Source organism: Nerophis ophidion, linkage group LG28 (assembly GCF_033978795.1).
Source record: "Nerophis ophidion isolate RoL-2023_Sa linkage group LG28, RoL_Noph_v1.0, whole genome shotgun sequence".
NCBI classification, from domain to species: Eukaryota; Metazoa; Chordata; class Actinopteri; order Syngnathiformes; family Syngnathidae; genus Nerophis; species Nerophis ophidion.
In genome coordinates this window covers 16,414,943-16,430,323 of record NC_084638.1, presented here as the reverse complement: position 1 = coordinate 16,430,323, position 15,381 = coordinate 16,414,943, and the positions used below count along the sequence as shown (strand labels likewise).

Below are 15,381 nucleotides of genomic sequence, written 5' to 3'. Positions count from 1 at the left end.
TCTTAGCATGGAAGTGCATTCTAACACTGAGAGTAAATTAAGTATATGTGAGATTGCCCTTTGCTTTGTTGGATTTAAAGACATAATTTAATCTGTGGTTGATTTTGAGGGTTTATTAGGGAACTGCGGAAGAACTGTTTTACCATAATCCCTTATCTTGAAATATCTAAATAAATGGGAACTGGGAAGATTAAAAAAAGCCAATAATGCACTTTTTTATGGTCCCTTTTTTAGAAAAGTATTAAAATACATTTTGGTACAGGTCCCGGTACCAAAATATTGGTATCGGGACAACACTAATAACAATATAATTTGTCGGTTGATTCCTTGACTACTTTAGTAGTAATTTTTTCACTGGACAGATTAGTCTCTACGATGCAGCCAAGATAGGTATTCTCATTTTTGTTTGTTATAATATTGTCACCCACTTTGACTGTGAAGTTATTTACTTTCCTGAGGTTAGGAATTGACCCAAAAACCTGTGTACTTGGAAGTACGGAGCGAGTCTTAATTTGCCAGTTTGTGATTGAAAGTCTTGCTAGTGTATCTCTTGATGATTGTAGCTTTGCTTGTTTTGTAGCCATCAGCCTCGGTTCTATGTTCTTTATAGGTACAGAAAATGATGGAATGATGACTTAAGCCGCATACAGTAGTTCCACTTGTGGTGATCTTAGACTGGTCAGAAGTAACAAGGAGGTCTATGAAGGTTTAAAAGGACTCACTCACCCTGGTAGTTTGCTTAATAAGCTAAGTGAGACAATGTTGGTGGCACAGCTTAGTGAAGGTTTTAAAAATGGGTGCATCCTTTCAGGACATATCTGTGTTCCAGTCCCCAAGAAGATGTCCACCTGTATCAACATGTTTACACAAAACTCACACAATCACTAAATACATTTTATACTGTAATCAAATCTATTTTAAGTTGTTATTTTACTTCCTGATTCTGACCTACATGCATCAATAAGTGAAAGTAGACATTTATTTTCAATAACCAAAGTAGTCAACACTTGATTTATTAAAAGAACATAAAGGTGACTGACTTTCCTTCAGCGTGTTGTAGATGGTCTCCAATTCCTAAAGAGGAATTGTTGATGGAGATACTCCATAAATCAGCACATATTATGTTTTGGTAAAAGTTTACTTTTGGCCCAGCTAACAAAATGACCCAAAAAAAAATATTTTGCATGATAACAAAAACAAAATGTTTTTTTTTAAGTGATTTTGGAATTAGATTTTTTTTATTTCCATGATATTGAAGTTATGGTAATGACAAAGTCATTATAATAATATGATTATGTTTAGAGATATAAAGAGTAGGTGTAATAGTCCGTATACCGAATAAAATGTTTACACACTTTACATCAGTGAAGCTAAAAATGCCTCAATCAATGCTGCCTCGTACTTAAAAAACTTTTCAAATTTCCCCTCATCAAATTTCCAAGTCTGTTTTTGTACTCACTGTACCACTTTTGAATTAATGTTAGGAAACACGTAGGTATTTCCCATGTTTTCATTGGTTGTTTTGCTACACACGTTCAGAACACAAATAATATTAACAGTGTCAGTTCAAAACTATTTATATTCTCTCTTATAAATTTATTTACCCAACAGACATCCAGCAGCCCCCCCACATTAAAGAGGAAGAGGAGGAAGTGTGGATCACTCAGGAGGAAGAGTGTCTTCTAGGGCAGGAGGAGGCTGATCTCAGCAAGTTTCCACTGACTGTTGTCTCTGTGAAGACTGAAGAGCATGAAGACAAACCAGCTGAGTCCTCACAGCTTCATCACAGTCCAAGTAAGCACAACATCCACATATCATTTTATTCTCAGGGCATTCAATACATCACAACTTGACTGTTCACTTTGTCTTAGAAGACGTTTGTCCTCTCATCCAAGTAGGCTTCATCACTTCATGCTCATAGACTTAAAGTCTTAAATGTAATCACTGGAATTGAGAGGGGAACCACATTTTTTTGGTAAATGTTTTTTCAGGAAATGTTTTTTTCATTGTTCACAATCATTATAAAATACATGATGGTGGCTATATTAAAAAAAAAAAAACACATTCTAAGTAGGGCTGGGCGACATGGCCTTTTATTAATATCTCAATATTTTTAGGCCATGTCACGATACACCATATATATCTGCATATTTTGCCTTGGCCACTCTTGATACTTGATACACTCTTGATACATATAATCACAGCAGTAAGATGATTCTATGTGTCTACATTAAAACATTCTTCTTCATACTGCATTCATATATGCTCATTTTAAACTTTCATGCAGAGAGGTAAGTCACAACTTAGTCAATTTACCAAAAGTGTATTTATTAAAAGGTTATTAAGCGGTGGCTCAAACATTCATGTCATTTCCAAACAGAAAGTGCAAGATTGTCAGAGACATTTTAAAACAAGTTATTAGTGCACTTTTGTGCATGATGTCACTAAGATGACAGATTAAAACAACACTAAATTAAAGTGCACTTTTTGTACAGAACGCCACTACAATAGTTTAAAACAAATGAAGAGCGCTGTTTTGCATGATGTCACACAAGATTTTTTAATAACTGTCAAATAAAAATGTGCTACATAATAGGAAATCAAATAGTGTATGTCCTTCGCTATGTGGTGGGCTCCTCCGGACATTATCACCATCTGTTGTTGACTATTTTTTTCATATGGTGTTGATGTGGAAATGGTCGCTTGGGCATTTTGTTGGTGTGGCACCAAACTGAGATGTTGACATGCAGAGTTTCAAGCATTCCTCATTCTCTAGCGGGTGACTTTTCAAATGATGCTACACATTAGCCGGGCTGCTACTTTTTGTAGCAACACTTTTGCCGCATATTTGACCTATTACGGTTGTCTGTTCAACATCTTCCCGCTTGAAGCCAAACCATCACCAGACGATGGACCATGTGGCGTTTTTCTTGGAAATTAATTATTCCTTCATTTGTTACCAGATTAGCACCTTCTTTCTCTCGTATTACTACTAGCACCACTCCGTTTGCACCACAGCTAATGTTTCCATGCCGCTACCTGTCTGCTCCGTGAGAGCGTATGACGTTGCACCCGCGACAGTATGTGACGTTGTCACACCTGGGTGAAGTCTTGTCTGGGTTTCGTCTGGTTTCATGCTTTTTCATTTCCTGTTTTATTTTGAAATGCTGACTCTGCCTCTCTGAGCTGCCACCTTATCGTGGTAGAGGAGTTTGCGTGTCCCAGTGATCCTAAGAGCTATGTTGTCCGGGGGCTTTATGGCCCCTGGTAGGGTCTCCCAAGGCAAACAGGTTCTAGGTGAGGGATCAGACAAAGAGCAGTTCGAAGACCTTTATGAAGAAGAAAAAACATAGACCCAGATTTCCCTCGCCCGGACGCGGGTCACCGGGGCCTCCCTCTGGAGCCAGGCCCAGAGGTGGGGCACGATGGCGAGCGCCTGGTGGCCGGGCCTGTTTCCATGGGGCCCGGCCGGGCACAGCCCGAAGAGGCAACGTGGGTCACCCCTCCAGGGGCCATAGAGGTCGGGTGCAATGTGAGCTGGGCGGCAGCCGAAGGCAGGGAACTTGGCGGTCCGATCCTCGGCTACAGAAGCTAGCTCTTGGGACGTGGAACGTCACCTCACTGGGGGGGGAAGAGCCTGAGATAGTGCGCGAAGTTGAGAAGTTCCGGCTGGATATAGTCGGACTCACTTCGACGCACAGCAAGGGCTCTGGAACCACTTCTCTCGAGAGGGACTGGACCCTCTTCACCTTTGGCGTTGCCGGCAGTGAGAGGTGACGGGCTGGGGTGGCAATTCTTGTTGCCCCCCGGCTCAAAGCCTGCATGTTGGAGTTTAACCCGGTGGACGAAAGGGTAGCCTCCCTCCGCCTTCGGGTGGGGGGACGGGTCCTGATTGTTGTTTGTGCTTATGCACCAAACAGCAGTTCAGAGTACCCACCCTTTTTGGGAGCACTCGAGGGATGACTGGAAAGTGCTCCCCCGGGTGATTCCCCTTGTCCTACTGGGGGACTTCAACGCTCACGTTGGCAACGACAGTGAAACCTGGAGAGGCGTGATTGGGAAGAATGGCCGCCCGGATCTGAACCCGAGTGGTGTTTTGTTATTGGACTTCTGTGCTCGTCACAGTTTGTCCATAACAAACACCATGTTCAAGCATAAGGGTGTCCATTTGTGCCGCAGTTCCATGATCAACTTTGTAGTTGTGTCATCGGATTCGCGGCCTTATGTTTTGGACACTCGGGTGAAGAGAGGGGCGGAGCTTTCTACCGATCACCACCTGGTGGTGAGTTGGCTGCGATGGTGGGGGAGGATGCCGGACAGACCTGGGAGGCCCAAACGCATTGTGAGGGTCTGCTGGGAACGTCTGGCAGAGTCTCCTGTCAGAGAAAGTTTAAATTCCCACCTCCGGAAGAACTTTGAACATGTCACAAGGGAGGTGCTGGACATTGAGTCCGAGTGGACCATGTTCCGCACCTCTATTGTCAAGGTGGCTGATCGGAGCTGTGGCCGCAAGGTAGTTGGTGCCTGTCGGGGCGGCAATCCTAAAACCCCTTGGTGGACACCAGCGGTGAGGGATGCCGTCAAGCTGAAGAAGGAGTCTTATCGGGTCCTTTTGGCTCATAGGACTCCAGAGGCAGTGGACAGGTACCGACAGGCCAAGCGGTGTGCAGCCTCAGCGGTCGCTGAGGCAAAAACTCGGACATGGGAGGAGTACGGGGAAGCCATCGAAAACGACTTCCGGACGGCTTCGAAGCGATTCTGGACCACCGTCCGCTGCCTCAGGATGGGGAGGCAGTGCACTATCAACGCCGTGTATGGTGCGGATGGTGTTCTGCTGACCTCGACTGCAGATGTTGTGGATAGGTGGAAGGAATACTTCGAAGACCTCCTCAATCCCACCAACACGTCTTCCTATTAGGAAGCAGTGCCTGGGGAATTTGTGGTGGACTCTCCTATTTCTGGGGCTGAGGTCGCTGAGGCAGTTAAAAAGCTCCTCGGTGGCAAGGCCCCAGGGGTAGATGAGGTCCGCCCGGAGTTCCTTAAGGCTCTGGATGCTGTGGGGCTGTCTTGGTTGACAAGACTCTGCAGCATCGCGTGGACATCGGGGGCAGTACCTCTGGATTGGCAGACCGGGGTGGTGGTTCCTCTCTTTAAGAAGGGGGACCGGAGGGTGTGTTCCAACTATCGTGGGATCACACTCCTCAGCCTTCCCGGTAAGGTTTATTCAGGTGTACTGGAGAGGAGGCTACGCCAGATGGTCGAGCCTCGGATTCAGGAGGAACAGTGTGGTTTTCGTCCTGGTCGTGGAACTGTGGACCAGCTCTATACTCTCCGCAGGGTTCTTGAGGGTGCATGGGAGTTTGCCCAACCAGTCTACATGTGCTTCGTGGACTTGGAGAAGGCATTCGACCGTGTCCCTCGGGAAGTCCTGTGGGGAGTGCTCAGAGAGTATGGGGTATCGGACTGTCTTATTGTGGCGGTCCGCTCCCTGTACGGTCAGTGCCAGAGCTTGGTCCGCATTGCCGGCAGTAAGTCGAACACATTTCCAGTGAGGGTTGGACTCCGCCAAGGCTGTCCTTTGTCACCGATTCTGTTCATAACTTTTATGGACAGAATTTCTAGGCGCAGTCAAGGCGTTGAGGGGTTCCGGTTTGGTGACCGCAGGATTAGGTCTCTGCTTTTTGCAGATGATGTGGTCCTGATGGCTTCATCTGACCGGGATCTTCAGCTCTCACTGGATCGGTTCGCAGCCGAGTGTGAAGCGACTGGAATGAGAATCAGCACCTCCAAGTCCGAGTCCATGGTTCTCGCCCGGAAAAGGGTGGAATGCCATCTCCGGGTTGGGGAGGAGACCCTGCCCCAAGTGGAGGAGTTCAAGTACCTAGGAGTCTTGTTCACGAGTGGGGGAAGAGTGGATCGTGAGATCGACAGGCGGATCAGTGCGGCGTCTTTAGTAATGCGGACGTTGTACCGATCCGTTGTGGTGAAGAAGGAGCTGAGCCGGAAGGCAAAGCTCCCAATTTACCGGTCGATCTACATTCCCATCCTCACCTATGGTCATGAGCTTTGGGTCATGACCGAAAGGATAAGATTACGGGTACAAGCGGCCAAAATGAGTTTCCTCCGCCGGGTGGCGGGGCTCTCCCTTAGAAATAGGGTGAGAAGCTCTGCCATCCGGAAGGAACTCAAAGTAAAGCCGCTGCTCCTTCACATCGAGAGGAGCCAGATGAGGTGGTTCGGGCATCTGGTCAGGATGCCACCCGAATGCCTCCCTAGGGAGGTGTTTAGGGCACGTCCAACCGGTAGGAAGCCACGGGGAAGACCCAGGACACGTTGGGAAGACTATGTCTCCCAGCTGGCCTGGGAACGCCTCGGGAGCTGGACGAAGTGGCTGGGGAGAGGGAAGTCCGGGTTTCCCTGCTTAGGCTGTTGCCCCCGCGACCCGACTTCGGATAAGCGGAAGAAGATGGATGGATGGATGGATGGACTCTGCCTCTCGTTTCAGATCACTTGCCCTTCCTCCTGTTTCACTGGTCTGACGTCCTTCCCGATTGCCTGATTGTGCCCACCTGTGTCACCCTCCCTCATGTGTATAAATGTCTCGCCCTCCTCTTGTCATGTGCCAGAGTGTTTTCGTATCTTTTGTGCGTACCTCCAGCATTCCATGTCCACAGTCATTGCCACGTTTTTGTACCCTTTTGACCCACGGGAGATTGTTTGTTTGTAAACCTTTTTGTCGGGTAAGATTAGCTTCTTAGCATTGCTCCGTTGGAGCGCTTTTTGTTGTATTTTGCATTTGGTATTCTTAGCACCTTTTTTCCATCCGCTGCTGGAGCGTTTTGAGTTTATTGAGATTTTTGTTAGTTTAGAGGTCAGGTAAGCTCTGTTTGATAGACAGTTTAGTTTCTCCCCTTTTGGACCGTTTCCCTTGTCCAAAATTAATCTATTTTCTTAAAATCCTGCATCTGTGTTCAGAGTCCTGTTTTGGTCGTGACAGACGTATGTAAGAAGGTGCGGTTGTTTTATGTCTCTGTGAGAAGGAGAGACAAGAAAAAGTGAGAAGAGCCTGTAGTGTAATGCCCGCAGCTAAAATCAACTGCGTGAGAACGTATACTCCAATACTAACGATATAGTCATTTTCTATATCGCACAGAGACAAACCCACAATATATCGAGTATATTCCATATATCGCCCAACCCTAATTCTAACTCATAAATGTAAATAAAAGTCCACTTGCAATGGAGCCAATGGTAGGTCCTTTTTAACCATCCAAAAAAGGCCAACCAAGTATTAGTTGAGTTGAGTTGAGTTGAGTTTGAGTTTATTTGGAACATGCAAGCATACAACATGATACATCACAATTTCCAGTTAGTCTTTTCAACATGTTGGAAAAGGAGTAGAAAGAAGCAGAGCTTATTTAATCCTACCCCTTATTTTTTTTTACATAACAGTTGTAAAAAAAAAATTCACTTCCAGTTCTCAATTTATTGACGATATACTCCATAAGTAACCACAATAAAAATAAATAAATAATACTCTGTGAAGTAAGTTACATTTCATATGGTGAGATGAGTAAGATTATTTTGAAAATGAACGATAGATGGATGAAATAAATTCAGAATGAATATTATCATGGTTCTTCTTCTTTCTACAATTGCCGCCGGGCATTAAATATGTGCCTGCCCTGAATTACTGCCGGGTCAAACTCGCTCCCCAAATTTATTAGCGCATACTTACTTTTAGCGCTGGGTAAAATTTGTGACGTCACGAGTGACTCTTCCCCTGTTGTCATTTTCAAAATGGTGGAGGACGTTTTTTTATCTTTGACTATGTGTAAACCAGGGGTCTTGTTTCACAGACATACAGATCACACTGATGGTTGTGATATAAAACAACTTTAACACTCTTACTAATATGCGCCACACTCTGTGAACCCACATTAAACAAGAATGACAAACATATTTCTGGAGAACATCGGTTCTGTAACACATTATAAACGCAACATAATAATTACCCAGAATGCCATTCATCCATGACTCTTACCGGCTATATTATACACCCAGCTAGCACCAACCTCCCCCCCCCCCCACCTTCCGTGCGTTGGTTGAGGTGGGCGGGGTTGGGGGCGCCGGGGTGTATAATATTATCAGTAAGAGTCATGGATGCATTGCATTCTGGGTAAATATTATGTTGCGTTTATAATGTTTCAAAAAGCCGATGTTCTCCAGAAATGTGTTTGTTATTGTTGTTTGGTGTGGGTTCACACAGTGTGGCACATATTAATAAGAGTGTTAAAGTTGTTTAAATCACAACCATCAGTGTAAAAGGTATGGCTGTTGACCAAGTACGTATGCTTTGCAATCTCATACGAGAGGCAGCGAAATGCATTCGTCCGGCCGGCACGCAGATAGCATGGTGAGAATGTGGGCGCAATGACGTGTTGTAGAGCAGTGGTCCTCAACCACCGGGCTGCGGCCCAGAGGGCCGCAGAAGAATCTTTTCAATGTGCTTTTCATGATGGTATCCTTACATCAAGCCCAATTTTTTACTACATACCATTGGTAAGCGCAGGGGTAAGAAGAGGTTTTGAAATTATTAGCGCATGCTTACTTTTACCGCATGCTTTTAGTAAGCGCAGGAGTGAGAAGAGGTTTTAAATTTATTAGCGCCCCGGCGGCTATTCAAGGAAATATGGTACTTTGTACACACTTTAAGTTTGAAGAGTTTCTTGAAGTGGATCATATTAGTACATTGTTTGATTTCTTTGCTTAATCCATTCCATCATTTAATTCCACATCCTGATATACTGAAGGTCTTAAGTGTTGTACGTGCGTACAAATGTTTTAAATTAAATTTTTCTAAGATTATATTTCCCCTCTTTTTTTTTTTTGCGAATAATTTTTGTACATTCTTGGCTAGCAGGTTATAGTTATTTTTGCGTATAATTTTAGTTGTTTGCAAATTCACTATGTTGTGGAATTTCAGTATTTTTGATTGAATAAATAAAGGATTTGTATGTTCTCTATACTCAACATAACTGATCTTCTTTGTAACACTTTTGTACTTTTGTAGATATTTCCCCATTTTTCTGCACAATAACTCAGAAATGGTAACACTAGCGAGCAGTAGAGAATATGAAGTGATTTTTGGCCCAGGACCTATTTTGCTTTATTCATTATTGAAATGTTTTTTGGCACCTTATGTTGTATATTTTTTACATGAGATTTCCAGTTCATTTTATCATCAATCATTATACCTACAAATTTGGTTTTATTTACTCTTTTAATTTCTATTCCGTCTATTTGTAATTGTGTTTGACTTCTACTGTTACCACATAGCATTATTTTAGTTTTACTGAGATTCAATGATAGTCTGTTTTTGTCTAACCATTTTTTTTAATTTGTTAATTTCTTCTTTTATTATTTGTATTATCTTCTGTGTGTTCTCTCCTGAACAAAACGCTGTCGTATCATCCACAAATAATACTAATTTTAAATATTTTATATTTTTACAAATGCCTTTTATATAAAGATTGAACCATTTAGGTCCTAGTATTGATTTCTGAGGTACACCACAGGATATATGTAGCATTGTAGAAGTGTGTTCGCCTAGCTTCACGTATTGTTTCCTGTTGGTTAAATAACTTCTAATCCATTTTAAGACCAGCCCTCTGATGCCATACCGTTCTAGTTTTTTGATTAAAATATTGTGATTAATTGTGTCAAATGCTTTAGTTAGATCAATAAACACTGCTCCCGCATATTTTTTTTTTTTTACTATCAATTGCTCTGGTCCATTCTTCTGTAATTTCTATTGCAGCCATCAATGTTGAAATATTAGCTCTGTTTCCATATTGGTTCTCATCTAATATTCTATGTTGGTTTGTGGAGCTCTCTAACCTGTTATTGGACAGTTTTTAAAAGATTTCAGAAAATTGTGGAAGTAAAGAAAAAGGTCTATAATTTGTAAATTGGTGTTTGTCTCCAGTCTTATAAATTGGTGCAACAATAGCTATTTTCATTTTGTTTGGGAATTTACCTGTTTGAGATGATAGGTACTTTTACGCTGCTTTTGCAGTGTAGTGTGTAGTGTAGATTGCTACAATTCTCTAAGGATAGCTTAGCTACATTTAATTCAATCAATCAATGTTTACTTATATAGCCCTAAATCACTAGTGTCTCAAAGGGCTGCACAAACCACCACAACATCCTGGGTAGGCCCACATAAGGGCAAGGAAAACTCACACCCAGTGGGACATCGGTGACAATAATGACCCAGTGGGACGTCGGTGACAATGATGACTATGAGAACCTTAGAGAGGAGGAAAGCAATGGATGTCGAGCGGGTCTAACATGACACAGTCGCGAGAGTCCAGTCCAAAACGGATCCAACACAGCAGCGAGAGTCCCGTTCACAGCGGAGCCAGCAGGAAACCATCCCAAGCGGAGGCGGATCAGCAGCGCAGAGATGTCCCCAGCCGATACACAGGCAAGCAGTACATGGCCACCGGATCGGACCGGACCCCCTCCACAAGGGAGAGTGGGACATAGAAGAAAAAGAAAAGAAACGGCAGATCAACTGGTCTAAAAAGGGAGTCTATTTAAAGGCTAGAGTATACAAATGAGTTTTAAGGTGAGACTTAAATGCTTCTACTGAGGTGGCATACTGGAGCCCGAACGGAAAACGCTCTATAGCCCGCAGACTTTTTTTGGGCTTTGGGAATCACTAATAAGCCGGAGTCCTTTGAATGCAGATTTCTTGCCGGGACATATGGTACAATACAATCGGCAAGATAGGATGGAGCTAGACCGTGTAGTATTTTATACATAAGTAGTAAAACCTTAAAGTCACATCTTAAGTGCACAGGAAGCCAGTGCAGGTGAGCCAGTACAGGCGTAATGTGATCAAACTTTCTTGTTCTTGTCAAAAGTCTAGCAGCCGCATTTTGTACCAACTGTAATCTTTTAATGCTAGACATGGGGAGACCCGAAAATAATAAGTTACAGTAGTCGAGGCGAGACGTAACAAACGCATGGATAATGATCTCAGCGTCTTTAGTGGACAGAATGGAGCGAATTTTAGCGATGTTACGGAGATGAAAGAAGGCCGTTTTAGTAACGCTTTAAATGTGTGCCTCAAAGGAGAGAGTTGGGTCGAAGATAATACCCAGATTCTTTACCGTGTCGCCTTGTTTAATTGTTTGGTTGTCAAATGTTAGAGTTGTATTATTAAATAGAGTTCGGTGTCTAGCAGGACCGATAATCAGCATTTCGTTTTTTTTGGCGTTGAGTTGCAAAAAGTTAGCGGACATCCATTGTTTAATTTCATTAAGCCACGCCTCCAGCTGACTACAATCCGGCGTGTTGGTCAGCTTTAGGGGCATGTAGAGTTGGGTGTCATCAGCATAACATCCATCCATCCATCCATCCATCATCTTCCGCTTATCCGAGGTCGGGTCGCGGGGGCAACAGCCTAAGCAGGGAAACCCAGACTTCCCTCTCCCCAGCCACTTCGTCTAGCTCTTCCCGGGGGATCCCGAGGCGTTCCCAGGCCAGCCGGGAGACATAGTCTTCCCAACGTGTCCTGGGTCTTCCCCGTGGCCTCCTACCGGTTGGACGTGCCCTAAACACCTCCCTAGGGAGGCGTTCGGGTGGCATCCTGACCAGATGCCCGAACCACCTCATCTGGCTCCTCTCGATGTGAAGGAGCAGCGGCTTTACTTTGAGTTCCTCCCGGATGGCAGAGCTTCTCACCCTATCTCTAAGGGAGAGCCCCGCCACACGGCGGAGGAAACTCATTTCGGCCGCTTGTACCCGTGATCTTATCCTTTCGGTCATGACCCAAAGCTCATGACCATAGGTGAGGATGGGAACGTAGATCGACCGGTAAATTGAGAGCTTTGCCTTCCGGCTCAGCTCCTTCTTCACCACAACGGACCGGTACAACGTCCGCATTACTGAAGACGCTGCACCGATCCGCCTGTCGATCTCACGATCCACTCTTCCCTCACTCGTGAACAAGACTCCTAGGTACTTGAACTCCTCCACTTGGGGCAGGGTCTCCTCCCCAACCCGGAGATGGCACTCCACCCTTTTCCGGGCGAGAACCATGGACTCGGACTTGGAGGTGCTGATTCTCATTCCGGTGGCTTCACACTCGGCTGCGAACCGATCCAGCGAGAGCTGAAGATCCCGGTCAGATGAAGCCATCAGGACCACATCATCTGCAAAAAGCAGAGACCTAATCCTGCGGTTACCAAACCGGAACCCCTCAACGCCTTGACTGCGCCTAGAAATTCTGTCCATAAAAGTTATGAACAGAATGGGTGACAAAGGACAGCCTTGGCGGAGTCCAACCCTCACTGGAAATGTGTTCGACTTACTGCCGGCAATGCGGACCAAGCTCTGGCACTGATCGTACAGGGAACGGACCGCCACAATAAGACAGTCCGATACCCCATACTCTCTGAGCACTCCCCACAGGACTTCCCGAGGGACACGGTCGAATGCCTTCTCCAAGTCCACAAAGCACATGTAGACTGGTTGGGCAAACTCCCATGCACCCTCAAGAACCCTGCCGAGAGTATAGAGCTGGTCCACAGTTCCACGACCAGGACGAAAACCACACTGTTCCTCCTGAATCCGAGGTTCGACTATCCGACGTAGCCTCCTCTCCAGTACACCTGAATAAACCTTACCGGGAAGGCTGAGGAGTGTGATCCCACGATAGTTGGAACACACTCTCCGGTCCCCCTTCTTAAAGAGAGGAACCACCACCCCGGTCTGCCAATCCAGAGGTACCGCCCCCGATGTCCACGCGATGCTGCAAAGTCTTGTCAACCAAGACAGCCCCACAGCATCCAGAGCCTTAAGGAACTCCGGGCGGATCTCCTTCTTCAGCTTGACGGCATCCCTCACCGCTGGTGTCCACCAAGGGGTTTTAGGATTGCCGACCCGACAGGCACCAACTACCTTGCGGCCACAGCTCCGATCTGCCGCCTCGACAATAGAGGTGCGGAACATGGTCCACTCGGACTCAATGTCCAGCACCTCCCTCGTGACATGTTCAAAGTTCTTCCGGAGGTGGGAATTGAAACTTTGTCTGACAGGAGACTCTGCCAGACGTTCCCAGCAGACCCTCACAATGCGTTTGGGCCTCCCAGGTCTGTCCGGCATCCTCCCCCACCATCGCAGCCAACTCACCACCAGGTGGTGATCGGTAGAAAGCTCCGCCCCTCTCTTCACCCGAGTGTCCATAACATGAGGCCGCAAATCCGATGACACAACTACAAAGTCGATCATGGAACTGCGGCCTAGGGTGTCCTGGTGCCAAGTGCACATATGGACACCCTTATGCTTGAACATGGTGTTTGTTATGGACAATCCGTGACGAGCACAAAAGTCCAATAACAAAACACCACTCGGGTTCAGATCCGGGCGGCCATTCTTCCCAATCACGCCTCTCCAGGTTTCACTGTCGTTGCCAACGTGAGCGTTGAAGTCTCCCAGTAGGACAAGGGAATCACCCGGGGGAGCACTTTCCAGTACTCCCTCGAGCGTTCCCAAAAAGGGTGGGTACTCTGAACTGCCGTTTGGTGCATAAGCACAAACAACAGTCAGGACCCGTCCCCCCACCCGAGGGCGGAGGGAGGCTACCCTTTCGTCCACCGGGTTGAACTCCAACGTACAGGCTTTGAGCCGGGGGGAAACAAGAATTGCCACCCCAGCCCGTCGCCTCTCACTGCCGGCAACGCCAGAGTGGAAGAGGGTCCAAGAGAGGTGGTTCCAGAGCCCTTGCTGTGCGTCGAAGTGAGTCCGACTATATCCAGCCGGAATTTCTCGACTTCGCGCACTAGCTCAGGCTCTTTCCCCCCCAGTGACGTGACGTTCCACGTCCCAAGAGCTAGCTTCTGTAGCCGAGGATCGGACCGCCAAGTGCCCTGCCTTCGGCTGTCGCCCAGCTCACAATGCACCCGACCTCTATGGCCCCTGCTATGGGTGGTGAGCCCATTGGAGGGGTGACCCACGTTGCCTCTTCGGGCTGTGCCCGGCCGGGCCCCATGGGAACAGGCCCGGCCACCAGGCGCTCGCCATCGTGCCCCACCTCCGGGCCTGGCTCCAGAGGGGGGCCCCGGTGACCCGCGTCCGGGCGAGGGAAATCTGGGTCCATGATGTTTCTTCTTCATAAAGGTCTTCGAGCTGCTCTTTGTCTGATCCCTCACCTAGAACCTGTTTGCCTTGGGAGACCCTACCAGGGGGCTTTATGCCCCCGGACAACATAGCTCCTAGGATCATTGGGACACGCAAACTCCTCTACCACGATAAGGTTGCAGCTCAGAGAGGAGCATAACAGTGAAAGCTAATACCGTATTTGCGTATGATGTCACCTAGCGGCAGCATGTAGATGCTGAAGAGTGCAGGGCCAAGGACCGAACCCTGGGGAACTCCACACGTTACCTTAACGTAGTCCGAGGTCACATTGTTATGGGAGACACACTGCATCCTATCAGTAAGATAAGAGTTAAACCAAGACAGGGCTAAGTCTGACATACCAATTCGTGTTCTGATACGTTCTAATAAAATATTATGATCGACAGTATCGAAAGCAGCGCTTAGATCGAGGAGCAGCAACATAGATGACGCATCAGAATCCATCGTTAGCAATAGATCATTAGTCATTTTTGCGAGGGCTGTCTCCGTGGAGTGATTTGCCCTGAAACTGGATTGAAAGGTTTCACATAGATTGTTAGACGCTAAGTGTTCATTTAACTGCTCCGCAACAATTTTTTCAAGGATTTTTGAAATAAAGGGAAGGTGAGACACCGGTCGGTAGTTTACCATGAGGTCAGGATCGAGGTTAGGTCTTTTAAGAAGAGGATGAATAACCGCTTTTTTGAATGCTAGGGGAACAGTGCCCGAGGAGAGTGATAAGTTTATAATATTTAGCACTGATGGACCTAATAATACAAAGAGCTCCTTGATCAGTTTCCCAGGAAGAGGGTCAAGTAAACATGTTGTCTGTTTTATTCCATTTACACGTTGTAACAATTCCTCTAATGTTATTTCCTCAAAACGAGAGAAACTATTTTGGAGGGCAGTATCCGCCGTATATACCATCGTATCAGTGTTAATAGAACCCCGTTGTAGCTGGGACGCATTGTCTTTAATCTCCTTTCTAATGACTTCAATTTTCTTACTAAAGAATTGCATAAAGTCATCAGCTGAGTGGGTGGAGCTACTGGAAGGAGTCCCTTGTTGGGTTAGCGATGCTACCGTACTAAACAAAAATTTAGGATCGTTTTTATTACGGTGGATGAGATTTGAGCTTGTAGCTTAGCATACTACATTTTCCAGGTAGCTTGCCCATCACTTTCTATTTGG

General features: G+C 46.0%; 1 protein-coding gene across 3 annotated transcripts in view; it reads right to left on the bottom strand.

Moving 5' to 3' along the window:
• Nucleotides 1-15,381, bottom strand: part of LOC133545319 (zinc finger protein 664-like) — a 186,825-nt gene that overhangs the window by 145,623 nt on the left and 25,821 nt on the right. The gene's annotated exons all lie outside the window — the stretch shown is intronic.